The following is a 15,828-nucleotide window of genomic DNA, read 5'->3' as shown; positions in this document are numbered from 1 at the left end:
CTCCTCTGCCCCATCATTTTCAGAGTCCCCACCCACCTACGGATGTGGCCGAATCGAAACCCTGATCTTAATAAGGTAAAAGTGAAACCTCTGAATCTAATACAGTCTAAAACACCCAGGGGAACAGACCACTTTACAAACAACCCGGTATCTATTGATGTTTTTGGAATTCATAAACAGTACCAAACTGCCACACCCTCCATAAAAGTGGTTCAAACTTGTATCCTGCTAGTATTTTACCAAACTGCTTGTTTCCCCACACTCTCAAAAATGCTAGGAAGATCACACCTGACTTCAGGGGATGCCCAGAGTGTGGAAGGTGACAGTCAGGACACTAAAAAATTCTTACCAGCCAAAACGCCCACAGCCAACACCTGCTAGCTGACTTTGATTATAACAGCCCTAGTGGGTGTGAAGTGGTGCCTCAGTGTGGGGTTTTTGTTTTTTTTCTTTTATTTCATTGTGATTTTGATCTGCATTTTCCTTTTCCTTAAGGACTAATGCTGAGCATCTTTTGCATGCTTATTGGCCATTTGCATATCTTTGGAGAAACTAAATCTTTTCTCATTTTATAACTGAGTTGTTATTTTTTAAGTATTGAATTGTAAGGGTTCTTGATGTACCTTGGATAGAAGCCCTTTTGCACATATTTCCTCCCAATCTGTAGCTTGTCTTTTCATTTTCTTGATGGTGTCCTTTGAAGCACAAAAAGTTTTCTTTTTTGGTGATGTCCAACGTGCATAGCTCTCGTTGTTTGTGCTTTTAGTGTCGTATCTGAGCAACCACTTAGCCTAATCCAAGGTCACGAAGATTCACGGCTGTGTTTTCTTCTAAGAGCTTTATAGTTTTAGTACTTATATTTAGGTCTTTGATCCATTTGGAGTTCATTTCTGTATGTGGCATGAGGTAAGGGCTTAATTTCATTCTTTTACTTGAAGTTATCCAGTTTCTCAGCACCATTTGTTGAAAAGCCAAGCTATTTATTTATTTATAGGAGGTACCACGGATTGAACTGGGACCTCATACATACGAAGCAGGCACTCAACCACTTGAGCTCCACCCGCTCCACAAAGCCAAGTCATTTTTGAAAAGGATGGCCGTGTTTGCCCCACTTCTCCCCCCACAGCTTTCGCCCCCTCCACTTGGCTGAAAACTTTCCAGGTCACACAGACACTGGGCGGGGCACCTTTATTCCCAGGTCACCGCTTGCCCTTGGGGAGCGCCCTCTCCCCTTGCATCCTGGCTTCGTGACCCCCCTGCCTGCACAGTCATCGCCGTGTGGCCCTTTACCTGCGCGCCTCCAAATACCAGAACACTTCAGGCCGCCTTTCCTCTAAGCCTTTCCCCTCGGCAGCCGTGGCTCCTGGTCCCGTTGTATGCCATGCCTCCTGTTCAGACCCAGTGCCTGGCTCTTCTTTCCCATGGCCTATTTGCTTTCCCTTTTGGAATGTCAACCAGGCACTGCCAGCTCACATGTCTGTGAGACTGAGCTCACAATTTTTCTTCCAAACCTCTCTTTTTCCAGTTTTCCCTCCCTGGCCTTGCTGCTCAAAGCTAGAAACCTTGGCAGTGTTTCCTAGCTTAAACCCTCAAGTCGTCTCTCTGCAGATCCCCGGAGGCTGCACTCCTCTAAGCGCACCATTCTCTCAGGTGTTTATGTGTCAGCCTGTGCTTTGCGGCCTCCTCCCAGGAGGCCGGGGAATTTGCCCTCTCTTATTCCCTTCTGAATCCCCCACGTCCTGGACACTTCCAGGCACTCAGTTGGCACTCAGTAAACGCTTGAAGAAGTCATTGCTGTCTTCATCCCCTGGGGCTCTGTAACAAAGGACGACACACCGGGGGCTGAAAACCACAGAAATGGTGTTTCTCCTGGCTCTGGAGGCCAGAAGTCCGAAGTGGAGGTGTGTACAGGGTGCTCCCTCCCGAGGCCCTTGGGGAGGGCCCTCCTGCCTCCCCCAGCTCTGGTGGCCCCTGGCCCTCCTGGGCTGGTGGCTGCACCCCTCCGTCTCGGCCTCGTCTTTTCATGGCCCTTTCCCATGTCTTGCCTCTTCTTACTAGGTTGTAGAGGATTAAGAGCCCATCCTGCATTGGTTGTACACTTTGGATGGATTGTATGCTTTATTAATATGTATCAAGGGAAGCGGATTTGGCTCAACGGATAGAGCGCCCGCCTACCACATGGGAGGTCCAGGGTTCAAACCCAGGCCTCCTGACCCATGTGATGAGCTGGTCCATGCGCAGTACTGATGCACGCTAGGAGTGCTGTGCCACACGGGTGTCCTCCATGTTGGGGAGCCCCACGTACAAGGAGTGCACCCCGTAAGGAGAGCCGCCCAGCATGAAAAAAGAGCAGCCTGCCCAGGAATGGTGCTGCACACACGGAGAGCTGACACAGCAAGATGATGCAACAAAACGAGACACAGATTCCGGGTGCTGCTGACAAGAATACAAGCAGACACAGAAGAACACACAGCAAATGGACACAGAAAGTAGACAAGGCGGGGGGCGGGGGGTGGATTTGGGGGAGCTGAGGAAGGGGAGAGAAACAAATAAAATAAATAAAACTATAAAGTTTTAAAAATATATATGTATCAATAAAAGGGATTTGTTAAATACTTAAAAAACATACACACTAATCCTGGACCAGCACGACCTCATCTTAACTAATTCCGTCGTTCTGGGCCCATTTGCATGGGCCATGGTACTGGGGCAAACCATTCCGCCCAGGACCGCATCCCTGTACCCCTCTTCTGCAGCCCCCAAGCCTTTGCCCACCCCCAGCCCGCCCCCGGCCCAGCAGCCCCGCTGTCCTGCCTGCCGTTCTCTCCCCTCCCAGGCCCTCCACGCCTCTCACTGCCGCTTCGTCCCGCGGCGCCCTGGGCCTCTGGCGCCCCCGCCGGCCGGGCGCAGCACTGCACCTCTGGCGGCGCCGGGCCGGGAATGCGAAGCGGCCGGCGGGCGGCGCGCGTCCCTTCCGGCTCGCCGTAGCCGCGTCGCCGGCCGGCCCCGCCCTCCGGCCCCTGAAGGCGCCCAGCGGCTGCGGCGGCCGCTCCGTTCCTCCCGCCAGCCCGACGCGGCGGAGCGCGGCCCGGGCCCCGGTGAGTGGGGGAGCGGCGCGGGCCGGCCGAGCGCGGGGGAGGGCGCGGGCCCGCGGGCCGCGGGGAGGCGCCGGCAGCCGCCCGGCCCGGCCCGGGGGCGGCCGCCGCCCGCCAGCCCCGAGCGTCGCGCCGCGACTAGGCCGCGGCGGCCGCTTTGTGCTCCGCGGCCCGGGCGGGCGGCGGCGGGGCCCTGGGGCCTGGCTCGGGCCGAGCGCGCAGGCGCGCGCCTGCCTTGTCGCCGCGCGAGCGGGTGCGCGGGCGCTGCGGTGCCTCGTGACGGGCAGGTAGCGAGGTGTGGAGGCTGCTGGTGCGGGTTAGTAACCAGGCCGGCCGGGCGTGCGGGAGGATTTTGTTCTGAATAACGGCACCTCGTGACACACCCCGAGAATCGGTGGGAGAGGTGCCTGTGCGCGTCGCGAAGACGCCGCGGGGCGCGGTCCAGGCCCGGCGTCGTGCGGCTCGTGCCGCCCAGTCTCCTCCCGCCCCGCAGGACCTTACATAGTGCGGCGACTTCTTTTCTTTCGGTCGGGTTAGCACAAGCTTTTCGTGAGCACGACAGGGGAGATGACAGCTTCCTCTTCTCTTCCTTGGTCTCTGCCCCCCCCCTTTTCCCTGGTGTAAGCATTACGCCCATGAAGTAGTGCAACAAAAAAGCGGGGGGTGGAGGGGCTTTTTTTTTCATACCTTGTAACTAAAGCCAACTGTATAGCTGGTGGTGCTTTTTGATTTTCTGGTATTTTCTGATGCCTCGATCAACCTTTTCACAAAATGGAAATCACCATTGCCCGTGATTCTCTGTTTGAGGTGAATTGTGGTTTTCCTGCTTTTACAGATGTGGAAACTGAGGGGCAAGTGGTGCCCAGAAGTTGAACTCGTTTGTGACAGCTGGGATGAAGTCAAACCCAGGTCTTTTTGATTCATACCTAGTGCCCTTCACAGCTCACCACAGCAAGGATTTACATTTGTGATATAGTTAGAATCATTTCCTCCCCTCTAGATACCCTCACACCCCCTTCTCCCTTTGCACATGCTGTTCCCTCTGCATGGAACACTATCAGGTCTCTGCTCAAATTTCATTTTATCAGTGAGAGAAAAAGAACGTATAAAAATGTTAATAATGCGTATTTCTGGGGTTTGTCTTGCCTTTTTTTTTCCTTATTCGTGTTTTCTAAGGTCTTTGAGAATTTGTCCAGTAAAGTGATTTTTTTTAGTAGAAATCCCCGAAACTGTATGCTCCCCAAATAGTTAAAAAAAAAAAAAAAAAAAAAGACATCAAGAACCAAAAACAAACTTTAAAAACCAACATAAAAATATATTTAAAGGGAAGCGGTTGTGGCTCAACTGATAGAGCATCTGCCTACCCTATGGAGGGTCCAGGGTTCAGTACCATGTGGTGAGTTGGCCCATGCGCAGTGCTACCACGTGCAAAGAGTGCTGTGCCATGCAGGGGTGTCCCCTGTGTAGGGGTGCCCCATGCGCAAGAAGAGCTGCCCTGCGCAAAAAAAGTGTATCCCCGCCAAGGAGTGGCGCCACACACAAGGAGAACTGATGCAGCAGGATGACGCAACAAAAAAAGCGACACAGTTTCCCGACACGGTTTCCCGGTGCCACGTGACAAGAATGCAAGTAGACACAGAAGAACACATAGCGAATGGACAGAGAGAGCAGACAGCGGGGGGGAAGGGGAAAGAAATAAATAAAATCTTTAAAAATATATACATATATATTTAAAAAGCCCAAATCATCCAAAATTCTCCCACCCAGGGATACCCCACAATTAACAGTTTTCTTATGGCCCCTTGATCTAGCTATGTAATTTTTTTAATAAAGGGGATTAGATGACATAATTTTGTGTGCTTTTTAAAATTTTTTCATTTTTATTTTTTTTTAAATTAAGTTGCCTTTTTTTAAAAGATACGTAGGTCACAAAAAGTGTTACATTAAAAAATATAAGAGGTTCCCACATCCCCCACATCCCCCCCCCCCCCCCCCCGCCCCATCAACAACCTCTTTCATCATTGTGGCACATCCATTGCGTTTGGTGAATACATTTTGGACCACTGCTGTACTGCATGGATTATAGTTTACATTGTAGTTTACACTCTCCCCCAGGACATTCAGTGGGTTATGGCAGAATATATAATGTTCAGCATCTGTCCAAGTCCTGAAAATGTCCCCACATCATATCCTTCTTTCTCCCTGCCCTCAGCAACTCCCGTGCCCACTTTCTCCACATCAGTGCTACAGTTTCTTCCATTACTAGTCACAGTAGTTCTATAGTAGAATACCAGTAAGTTTACTCTCATCCATATTTTGTTTCTCCATCCTGTGGACCCTGGGTTGGTGATGTCCACTCCACCTCTATATTGAGAGGGGGCTTAGATCCCACATGGTTGATGGATGCGATTCTCTTACTTGGAGTTGTAGGCACTCTGAGTTCCCTGGTATGGTGGTTGACCTATGCAAGTCCAACAAACCGGAGAGTAGGAGCTGCAACTCTGCTGGGGCTCAGGACCCAGCTGGCACATGGCCAGTCCAGAGATTGAAGTCTCCTGGGTATACACCAACCCCAGCACCAACCACAGGTTCACTAAAAGTGACAGAAGAGGCATGTGTAGAAAGTTCACATCTGGGTCCAACTCCATCACACTCAGGAATACAAATACCAAAGTAGGGCCCACTGACAAGGCACTGAACTCCAGAGCCAACTTCCGTGATCATAGAACCTCCTTCAGGAGCACCAGTACCTGGGGTTGTATCTACTTTGGCTGTCTCTGGGATCCTGCTGAGGCGTGCATAAGCGCAACCCCTCTGATAATATCCTAACTTTTTTGAAGACTCTTAGCCATATAAACTCATGTGTCTTTACCATTTCCCCCTTTTATTCAAGGTCTTTTTCTAGTTGCATCACCCTTTAGTGATTGTTAGTAATCCCTCGGTGCCAGGGAGGCTTATCCCTGGGAGTCATGTCCCACAGTGGGGTGGCGGGGGGGAAGTAAATGCTTTTACATGCTGAGTTTGGCTTAGAAAGTGGCCACATTTGAGCAAAAATGGAGGCTCTCAGGAGGTAACTCATAGGCACCCTGCAGCTCTAGGCCTAGTACGAATTTTAAAAACATTTTAATATGGTCTTATGTCATTAAAATGTTGCTAGTAATGTTTGCTGGATCCATTGTTCCTGAACCATAAGCCACTTGTAGTGGATCCCAGCCCTTCTTGCCTATTCAAGGCCAAAATTCTCAATTTTTTCCCTTACCTTCAGTTGGAAACTCTTCCTTGACCACTCATTCCCCTCCAGCCACTCTGTCCAGGCCTTAGCTCCCTTTTATTCCAGAGTTGGGAAGGGTTGTCTGTACTTCCTGTCATCATTACCTTGCCTCCTATTTCTCTTTAAATTCACCTAAGCTTTTAGTACCCTACACTCCCTAGGAAATACTCCCATTGGGGGTCACCAGGCCTTCTAGTCATCATATCCCCTGGTCAGCAGAGTTTTGCACAGCTGATCACTGCCTCTTTGGAACTTTCCTCCTCTGCCACTGAGATCCTGCACTCTCTTCGTTCTGTTATATACTTTGTCTTACTGGGAGTGGCTGTAGCCTTTTTGCTGACTCCTTCTCTTCTCCCTTACCCACAAATATTACAGTGGCTCAGGATGGGGTACAGACCTTTTCTTTGGTCTATAAACTGTAGTTGATTTCATCCTTGTCACGGCTGTGTTCACTGTGTCCACATATTGATGTGTCTCAGATGTGTAGCTCCTGGCTGGATCTTCCCACCCCAAACTACTGCTTTTATTTGCCTGAAACTTGCTTCTCTCAGTAAAAGGCAACTCTGTTCTTCAAGTTCCTCAGGTCAAAGCTCTTTGTAGTGATCCTTGACTATACTTCTCTCAGCTTCAATCTGAGCAATCACCACTTTGACAATAGAACTCAAATCTGAACCCCCCCCCTTTTAATGTTACTTAGTCTGAGGGCTCATGACTGTGTTTGACCCTTTTTTTGATTAACAACTTTATTTCAAATTCACAAAAATAAAAGAACACAAAAAGGCAGCTCAACAAGTTATAGAAACATTCCTCCTAAAAATCCTAAACATTTCTTTTTCAGACCTTTTTTTTTTTTGAGGTATTGGGGCAGGGGTTTGAACCTGGGACTTAGTGGGAAGCCAGCTCCCCTGAGTTGGTTCTTTCATTTGTTTCCTTGCTGTTTTTGTTTTTAGGAGCTACCGGGAACCAAACTGGGACCTCCCATGTGGGAAGCAGGCACTCAACCACTTGAGCCACATCTGCTCCCCTTTTCCAGGCACTTTCATCTAATTCCAACTCCTAACTTACTTGTTCTCTAGTGTTCAGAAAGAATATACAGATGAACACAGATTAGTTAAATAACATTGTCACGCTCTCCTTATTAATGAAAAAAAAAGCGAAGAGAAAAAAATGCCTAATCGTATTCATGTCTCACAAAACCAAACCCCGTATTTTTTTTACCTTTAGAATTAACATAGTACTAACTTGGCTTTTGCTACAAAACATTACAACCATAGTCCACAAATTACATTGGTGATATCATTCTGAAAAACCCTGTAGTAGAACGTTACTGTATTTATATTATTAGCCACAGTCCGTCATTTACTTCCAAAATCATTGTTATACATTCCCAACGTTATCCTCTAGCTGTCTTCTAATATTAATATTCTGGACTACTTATTGTTTCAGCCACAATCACATTCATAAATCAAGTTTGTTACATTCATTATAACATGTTACCATCAATTCCAACCATTACTACATAGTGTTTTTAGTTCTTTTCACATCCACTCTCTTCAATTTGCTCTAGCCTATCATCTGAAACTACTTTTAGATGTCTCTCAGAGCTTCTTAGTTTTCCTTCATGTCTGTAAAAATTTTCTCTTATATTTACAATCTCTTTCTCTGCAATGATTTGAGTAATTTACTTAGGTTTTTCTTCCACAGAGAATTATTTTCTCTTCATTAATTGTCTCTCTAACTGTGTACAGCTTACTGTGTATCCCATTCAATTAAAAAAGAAAAAAAGATGGGAAGTGGACTTGGCCCAATGGATAGGGTGTCCGCCTACCACATGGGAGGTCCAAGGTTCAAACCCTGGGCCTCCTTGACTCGTGTGGAGCTGGCCCACGCGCAGTGCTGATGCGCACAAGGAGTGCTGTGCCACACAGGGGTATCCCCCCGTGTAGGGGAGCCCCACGCACAAGGAGTGCGCCCCGTAAGGAGAGCCGCCCAGCGCAAAAGAAAGTGCAGCCTGCCCAAGAATGGCGCCGCACACACAGAGAGCTGACACAACAAGATGATGTAATAAAAAAAGAAACACAGATTCCCAGTGCGGCTGATAAGGATAGAAGCAGTCACAGAAGAACACACAGCCAATGGCCACAGAGAGCAGACAACTGGGGGTGAGGGAAGGGGAGAGAAGTAAAAAATAAATCTTAAAAAAAAAAAAGATTTTTCCTTTTGGACGTTTTTAGTTGGTTGTTTTTCATAGTCCTCAGTTTTTGATTCATTACTGTTAGATGTCACAGTGAGACAATTGGGACGTGGAGACCAGCGATTGCAGGCAAGGATTTACTGAGAAAATCCAAGAGGAAGGGGTCTGAAGATAGAAACTCTAGCCCACTTCTAGCAGAGGCAGTCGTGCATTTATACAGTACATCTATAGGCAGGTGCATGCTTAGTTAGTGGGAGAGGGGAAGACTTGAGGGCCTATAGGGATGGCTAGTGAGTGGTGGGCTAGGGGTATGAGTGGTGGGCTAGGGGTAGTGAATTCTAGGGATGCGGGAGAGGTTGGTGGTGTCATGTGGCCCCTTTGTCTATTCTTGTGAGGAAATGGACTGTATCTGGACACGTATGCTCTGGATGGGGGCTGTTTTATGTAATGGGACGTGGCTCCTTCTGAGTAAAAGGCTGGTCGCCCTTCCATAACGGGGCAGGTCAATAATAAACTCGCAACTTCTGCAAGTTGTGGCTGTTATTCATTCGGGTGGGGGGCTAGGATGGGACTTAGTCCTGTCAATTACTATTTTATTCTTTCCTTTATCTCTAAGAATTTTACTCATGTTTGCTTTAAAATCCTTCCAGTATTTTTGTTTCCTTTATGTGAATTTTCCTGGTGTATCTCTTGGTCACCCCTTTCCCCCAAACTTTTTGTTTCAGGATATATATAAGTATTGTGAGAATCATTATGGGAATTGCCTCACATATCTCAGGGAATGGGCAAGTCCAGATTCTGCAGGACGGGCTACAAGCTGGAAGCTCCCATGAAGATTTTTGATAAATCCTCAGGAGAAGCTTTCTGGCTGAAGTAGAGATGGAAATTTTTCCTTCTGACTGCTGAAATCTCTCTTCTCACTTTAAGGCCTTTAACTGATCGGATGAGACTTCTCTCATTGCTGAAGTCAATCTCCTTGGTTGATTGTAGATGTAATCAGCCATAGATGCAACCAACTGACTGGCGATTTAAAACCATGAAATATCCTCACAGTAACAATCAGGCAAGTGCCTGCTTGGATAAATAACTGGATATTATAACCTAGCCAGGTTGATACATGAACTTAACCATCACAGTCTAGCCTTCATCAGCTTGGCACTCATACACCTCTCCTTAAACCATACTTCATCTCTAAATACAAACAGTAACAGTTGTATTTTTGCCTATCAGTATTAAACTGTCCTGCATACAACCAGAAATACACTCTTTCCCCAGAAGAGGGTGCATGACCTTGGGTAATATTCATTCTTAAACTTGATAGTTTATAACTTAAGTACTATGACATGAAACTACTACAACTTTCATTTTTTGGTAGGGGAATAAGGTAGAGAAGAAAAAAAGATATTTGCTTTATGTATTTATACAAACATTCATCACAAAACAAGGAAGAAATAGAACTGATATTTCATAATTCCTCATTTCTGTAACTGGTCACTTAGTTGTAATTCATATTTATAACCACCGTCTTCCCACAACCTGTTCCATGTTCCCTTTACCCTCAGCAAGCACCTCAAAGCCAGTCATGGTTTTGCTTGGTGAGGTGACCCAAGCCTTCATTCCTGAAGTTTCTGAAATGAGTAGTCCTACCTGGATTGGGCTGTATATTTTTCCATCAACTATAGTCATAGGGCATGGTGGTGCTTAGAGATGCCCTACAAGCTCCTGTATTCCAGGCAAACTCTTCTTTTCCTCCACTGTGTGGTAGCAGTCCTATTTCCCCTGGATAATTAGGACCTTTCACCCCAACCAGTACAGTAATTCCCTTCTTTGTCTGTTGTCACACAGGCATCGGGAGGCCTGAGTGGCCAGGTGGCATTCTTAACTTCCAGTTCAATGGAATTGTGTCTCCTGGTACAAGCACTCCTCCTTTTGGAACTAAGACCTGTAGACCAGCAGAGCTTAAGGTTGCAGGAACAGGAAGCAAATTTTTTTCTAGTGCATCACTAGGGGTAAGAGTCGTGCCATTCCCATTTCCACTCCTTGACTCCTGAAGCCTTGAATCCTGGCTTTGGGAGAAACAGTACCAAGTAGTGGGTACTGATTTAGAGCCTATACAGCCTCCCGGAGAACATTGTCCAGCCCTGCAAGGTTTTGCCACCTAGTTGGTGCTATAAATGAGTCTTCAAAAGGTCATTTCATTGTTCTGTCAATCCAGCTGCTGTAGGTTGGTGGAAAACATAAGACCAGTGAATTCCTTGAGCATGTACCCATTCCCACACTTCATTTGCTGTGAAGTGAATCCTTTGTTCAGAAGCAATGCTGTGTGAAATACCATGATGATGGATAAGACATCCTCTACGCCTGTGGAGGGTAGTTTTGGCAGAAGCATTGCACACAAGGAGGGGAAACTTGTATCTGGAGTATGTGTCTATTGCAATTAAAAAACAACTGCTCCTTCCATGATGGACGTGGTCCAGTGTGATCAACCTGTCACCAGGGAGCAGGCTAATCACCTCAGAGAATGGTCCATATTGGGGACTGAGTGTGGGTGTCTCCTGCTGGCAGATTGGGCACTCAGCAGGGGTTGTAGCCAGGTGGGCCTTGGTGAATGGAAGTCCATGTTTCTGAGCCCATGCATAATGGCTATCCCTAACACTATGGCCACTTTGTTCATGAACCCTATGGGCAAAGACAGGAAAGGCTGGGGAGAGAACCTGACTGGTGTCCACAGAATATTAATCCTGTCCACTTGATTATTAAAATTCTCTGCTGAATTCACCTTCTGGTGAGCATTTATATGGGACACAAATATCTTCATGTCTTTTGCTCACTCAAAAAAGTCTATTGGGCAGTGGACTTGGCCCAATGGATAGGGCATCTGCCTACCACATGGGAGGTCCAGGGTTCAAACCCCAGGCCTCCTTGACCCGTGTGCAGCTGGCCCACGCGCAGTGGTGATGCGCGCAAGGAGTGCCGTGCCACACAGGGGTGTCCCCCGTGTAGGGGAGCCCCATGTGCAAGGAGTACGCCCTGTAAGGAGAGCCGCCCAGCACAGAAGAAAGTGCAGCCTGCCCAGGAATGACGCTGCACACGGAGAGCTGACACAACAATATGATGCAACAAAAAAAGAAACACGGATTCCCAGTGCCGCTCATAAGGATGAAGTGGTCACAGAAGAACACACAGTGAATGGACACAGAGAGCAGACAACTGGGGTGATATTGAAGGGGAGATAAATAAATAAATAAATAAATCTTAAAAAAAAAAAAAAAGTCTATCCACATACTTCTCACCCAGATCTCTCTGTCACCAGTTTCCCAGTCATGTTCCTTCCAAGTCCCTGACCATTCAGCCAAACCTTTGACCACTGCCCATTAGACAATTTACAGACACTCCCCTGGCTCTTTCTCCTTCTAAGCAAAATAAACAACCAGGTGCACTGCTCAGTGTTCTGCCCACTGGGAGGATTTCCCTTTACCATCATCATGTTCTAGAAAGTGTCTGTAGTGCTGCAGTGGGCCGCTTTTGGTTGGTTCCTGTATATCACGCAGAACGATCTGTAAACCAGGTCTGAGTTTTCTCTCCTTCAATTAAGTGATCATTGGGAACACTCAAGAGGATATAGCTGTGGGCTGGGAAAGAGAAGGTAATGTGGTAGTAATGGGGGCCGTTGCCATTTGGGCCACTCCCTCATGTAAAGTACTTGTGTCTTCAGGGTCTGCTTGAGCCTGATCTTGTAACAACATAACCACTTCCATTCCATGATGGAATGCTGGTGTACACACCCAACTTTATGGCTTGGTGGGTCAGACAACTCTCAGCTCATAATGGGCAGCTCAGAGCTCCTGGTAACTTGGCAGCCCATGGTTAAGCATTTGGTCTCTCCCAGGCCTCAGTAGCAGGCCAAAAGCTGTTTCTCAAAAGGAGAGTCGTTCTCTGCAAAGGATAGCAAGGCTTAGCTCTAAAATCCTCAGGGTCCATGCTGCGATTCTTCTATACGGGCCTGCCAAAGCCTCCAGAAAGCATCTCTCTTTGCCATTGACACTTCCAGTGGATCTACTGGATCATACGGCCCAAGTGGCAGCGCAGCTTGAATGCCCCCTGTTGCATTCTCCTTTTGTTCTGGTTTCCGCTCAAAAACTGGCAGCTTTTTGGGTCACTTGGTAAATGGACTGTAGTAACACACCCAAATAAGGAATATGTTGTCTCCAAAATCTAAAGAGGCCAGCTAGGCAGTGTATTTCTTTTTTGGTTATAAGAGGGGCCAGATGCAACAGCTTATCTTTCAGCTTCGAAGGACTATTTTGATATCCCCTACTCCCCTGGATGATTAGAAAAATCACTGAGGTGGAAGGCCCTGAATTTTCATTGGATTTATCTCCCACCCTCTACACAATAGTATCAATGTCTTTCTAATAAGTCTAGAATAGTTGCTGCTTCTTGCTCACTAGGGTCTAGTCAGCGTCATGTCAACAGTATAATAGACCAGTGTGGTGTCTTGTGGAAGGGAAGGTGATCAGGGTCCCTGGGGACTAGTTTATGACGGGGCTGGAGAGTCACTCTGTCTCTGAGGCAGGACAGTGAAGGTATACTGCTGGCCTTGCCAGCTGAGAGCAGGTGGTTTCTGGTGGTCTTTCCTAACAGGTATGGAGAAAAAAGCATTTGCGAGATCAGTAGGTGCATACCAGGTACTAGTGATTGTGTTGATTTGCTCAAGCAATGATAACACATCTGAAATAGCAACTGCAGTTGGAGTTATCACCTGGTTAAGGTTATGGTAATGTACTATCTTCCTCCAAGATCCATCTGTTTTTTTGCACAGACGAAATAAGAGCGTTCAGTGAGGATATGGTGGGAATCACCACCCCTGCTTCCTTCAAATCCTTTTTGGTAACACTGATCTCTGCCATCTCTCCAGGAATCTGGTATTGTTTTTGATTTACTATTTTGCCGGGTAGAGGCAGTTCCAGTGGTTTACAGTTGTCCTTTCCTACCGTAAGAAACCTTACTCTACATATCAGGGAACCAGTGTGGGGATTTTGCCAGTTATTGAGTATGTCTATTCCAATTATGCATTCTAGAATTGGGGAAAAAACCACAGAATTGGTCTGGGGATCCACTGGACCCACTGTGAGATGGACCTGAGCTAAAACTGCATTGATCACCTGCTCTCCATAAGTCCCTACTCTGATTGGTAAACCACAGTGATGTTCGGGGTCTGCTGGAATTAGTGTCAGTTCCAAGCCAGTGTCTAATAATCTTTGAAATGTCAAATAATTTTCTTTTCCCCAATGTACAGTCACTCTGGTAAACGGCAGTTGGTCCCTTTGGGGAAGGCTGAGAGGAAGGTTAACAGCATAAATTTTTGTCAGTTACAGAGTCCTTCCCCATGGAGACTTAGCCTTCCCTTCATTCAAGAGGTTCTGGGTCTGTAAACTCAGGTCTGGGAATTGATTGAAGGGCCATGACACCCTGTTTTTGTGATTCAGGTTAGACTTTTGTTAATTTGACCTAGAACTCTTCTGCTTATATGGATTGTAAGAATTTAGTAGCCTGCCCATCTGTTTCACTTCTAAGTACCCATGATCAGCTAGCCAATGCCATAGGTCTCTGTGGGTCACACTATTCTTATTACTGCTTCATCTTTGCTATCCATTATGTTAGCCGTGCCCACCTTGTCTTTGGCAATTACATATGCCACTTGGCTCTTGCCAATCCAGAATCTAGTCATCCCCTTTGACTTTAAGGATCCAAGTTCAGTAGCAACAGTTCCCACAGTAATATCTAACCTGCGGAGAAGAGCAACCACAGAGCTCTTCAGGGATGATGGAGCTGCTCTCACAGATTCATTTCTCACAGTCCTGGTGAAAGATGTGTCCTCTGGGCCTTCCTGGTATGGGTGAGCAGGTCTTAAATGCTAAATCCACCTTAACATAACAGTCTCTCTAACCCTTTGGATTCCCTTATCTGCATTATACTAGAGCAGTTCTGGTATTTCTACTTAAGGCGATGGAAGCCACTTTTTGGTCCATGCTACAGCCAACCAGTGGAACTAATTGTTAGAGCCCTTCTAACCCCTTGAGCCACAGCCCTGAATTTAAAATCTTTGCTTAGTGGGCCTGTGTCAATGAATTCAGCTTGACCCAGCTTTATGTCCACCACTGTGTCCATTAACATCCCTTCCCATACATGTGCTCCTGGGTTCTGTCTTTATAGATGGGAAAAACCACACATTTCTTTTGGAGTGTAGCCTGCTTCCTCATTGGTCACACTTTGTACCCTCACCTTCCTTTTTGGGACTCATTTTACTTATAGGTCTAGAAGAAAGAGGGGTTGTGTGGGTGGTCACAAGAGGAATTAGCAGTGATTTACAAGCCAAGTACCTCTGGACATTCCACTGCAGTTTCATCTAGTGAAACAGGATTAATCTCTTTAGACAGACTTCAAGGCTGTTTCCTCAAAGGAGGCAGTTATAGACTTATCAAACATAGCAGGGTTAATTTCTTCAGTTGGAGGCAGGATGGCTGGTTCCTTAGGGCAGACTGGACCTTGGGTGGCTGGTTTCTTAAAGCAGACTGGAGGTAGAGTAGCTTATTCCTCAGGGCAGATCATTATAGGTTTATCTGGCAAAGAAGACTCAGCAGTGTCCCCACCATCATTATTTGCCCACATATCTCCATTCTACTTTTCAGGATCCCTTTCCTTTCCATTCAGTGCCCTCATTTTAATTGCAGACACCCTGCGAGGTTGGAAATTCAAATTAAATTGTAAGTTAGCCACTTGTACAATGGGTCTGGTTTTCAGAAATCTCAGGTATGTGGGTGCATGAAATAGGTTTCTTTTAGTGTGCACATGGAACTTTCATGTCTTTAATATGGTGTTTCAGCTGGTAATTTGAAGCCTTGATGATATCTTATTCTTTTTTTTTTTTTAAGATTTATTTCTTTATTTCTCTCCCCTTCCCTCCCCCCGCCCCGGTTGTCTGTTCTCTGTGTTTATTTTGCTGCAACTTCTTCATCCACTTCTGTTGTTGTCAGCGGCACAGGAATCTGTGTTTCTTTTTGTTGCGTCATCTTCTTATGTCAGCTCTCCGTGTGGGCAGCACCATTCCTGGGTGGGCTGCACTTTCCTTCGCGCTGGGCGGCTCTCCTTACGGGGCGCACTCCTTGTGCTTGGGGCTCCCCTACACGGGGACACCCCTGCGTGGCAGGGCGCTCCTTGCACACATCAGCACTGTGTGTGGGCCAGCTCCACACGGGACAGGGAGG

The 15,828-nt window shown here is 47.0% G+C and overlaps 1 protein-coding gene across 12 annotated transcripts in view; it reads left to right on the top strand.

The window, feature by feature from the left end:
* The first annotated feature begins 2,928 nt into the window (after positions 1–2,928).
* EP400 (E1A binding protein p400) overlaps positions 2,929–15,828 on the top strand; it is a 177,958-nt gene continuing 165,058 nt past the window's right edge. For 7 of the 12 annotated variants that reach the window (XM_058281188.1, XM_058281196.1, XM_058281194.1 and 4 more), the window contains exon 1: positions 3,013–3,098. The gene's annotated coding sequence lies outside the window, so the exon portion shown is untranslated. Of the gene's footprint in view, positions 3,099–15,828 lie in introns of all 12 variants that reach the window. The other 5 variants (XM_058281195.2, XM_058281190.2, XM_058281189.2 and 2 more) reach the window with 2 other exon arrangements.

This window comes from Dasypus novemcinctus, chromosome 19 (assembly GCF_030445035.2).
Source record: "Dasypus novemcinctus isolate mDasNov1 chromosome 19, mDasNov1.1.hap2, whole genome shotgun sequence".
Classification (NCBI taxonomy): Eukaryota; Metazoa; Chordata; class Mammalia; order Cingulata; family Dasypodidae; genus Dasypus; species Dasypus novemcinctus.
The sequence above is the reverse complement of the archived record's forward strand: the minus strand, read 5'-3'. Positions and strand labels throughout refer to the sequence as shown.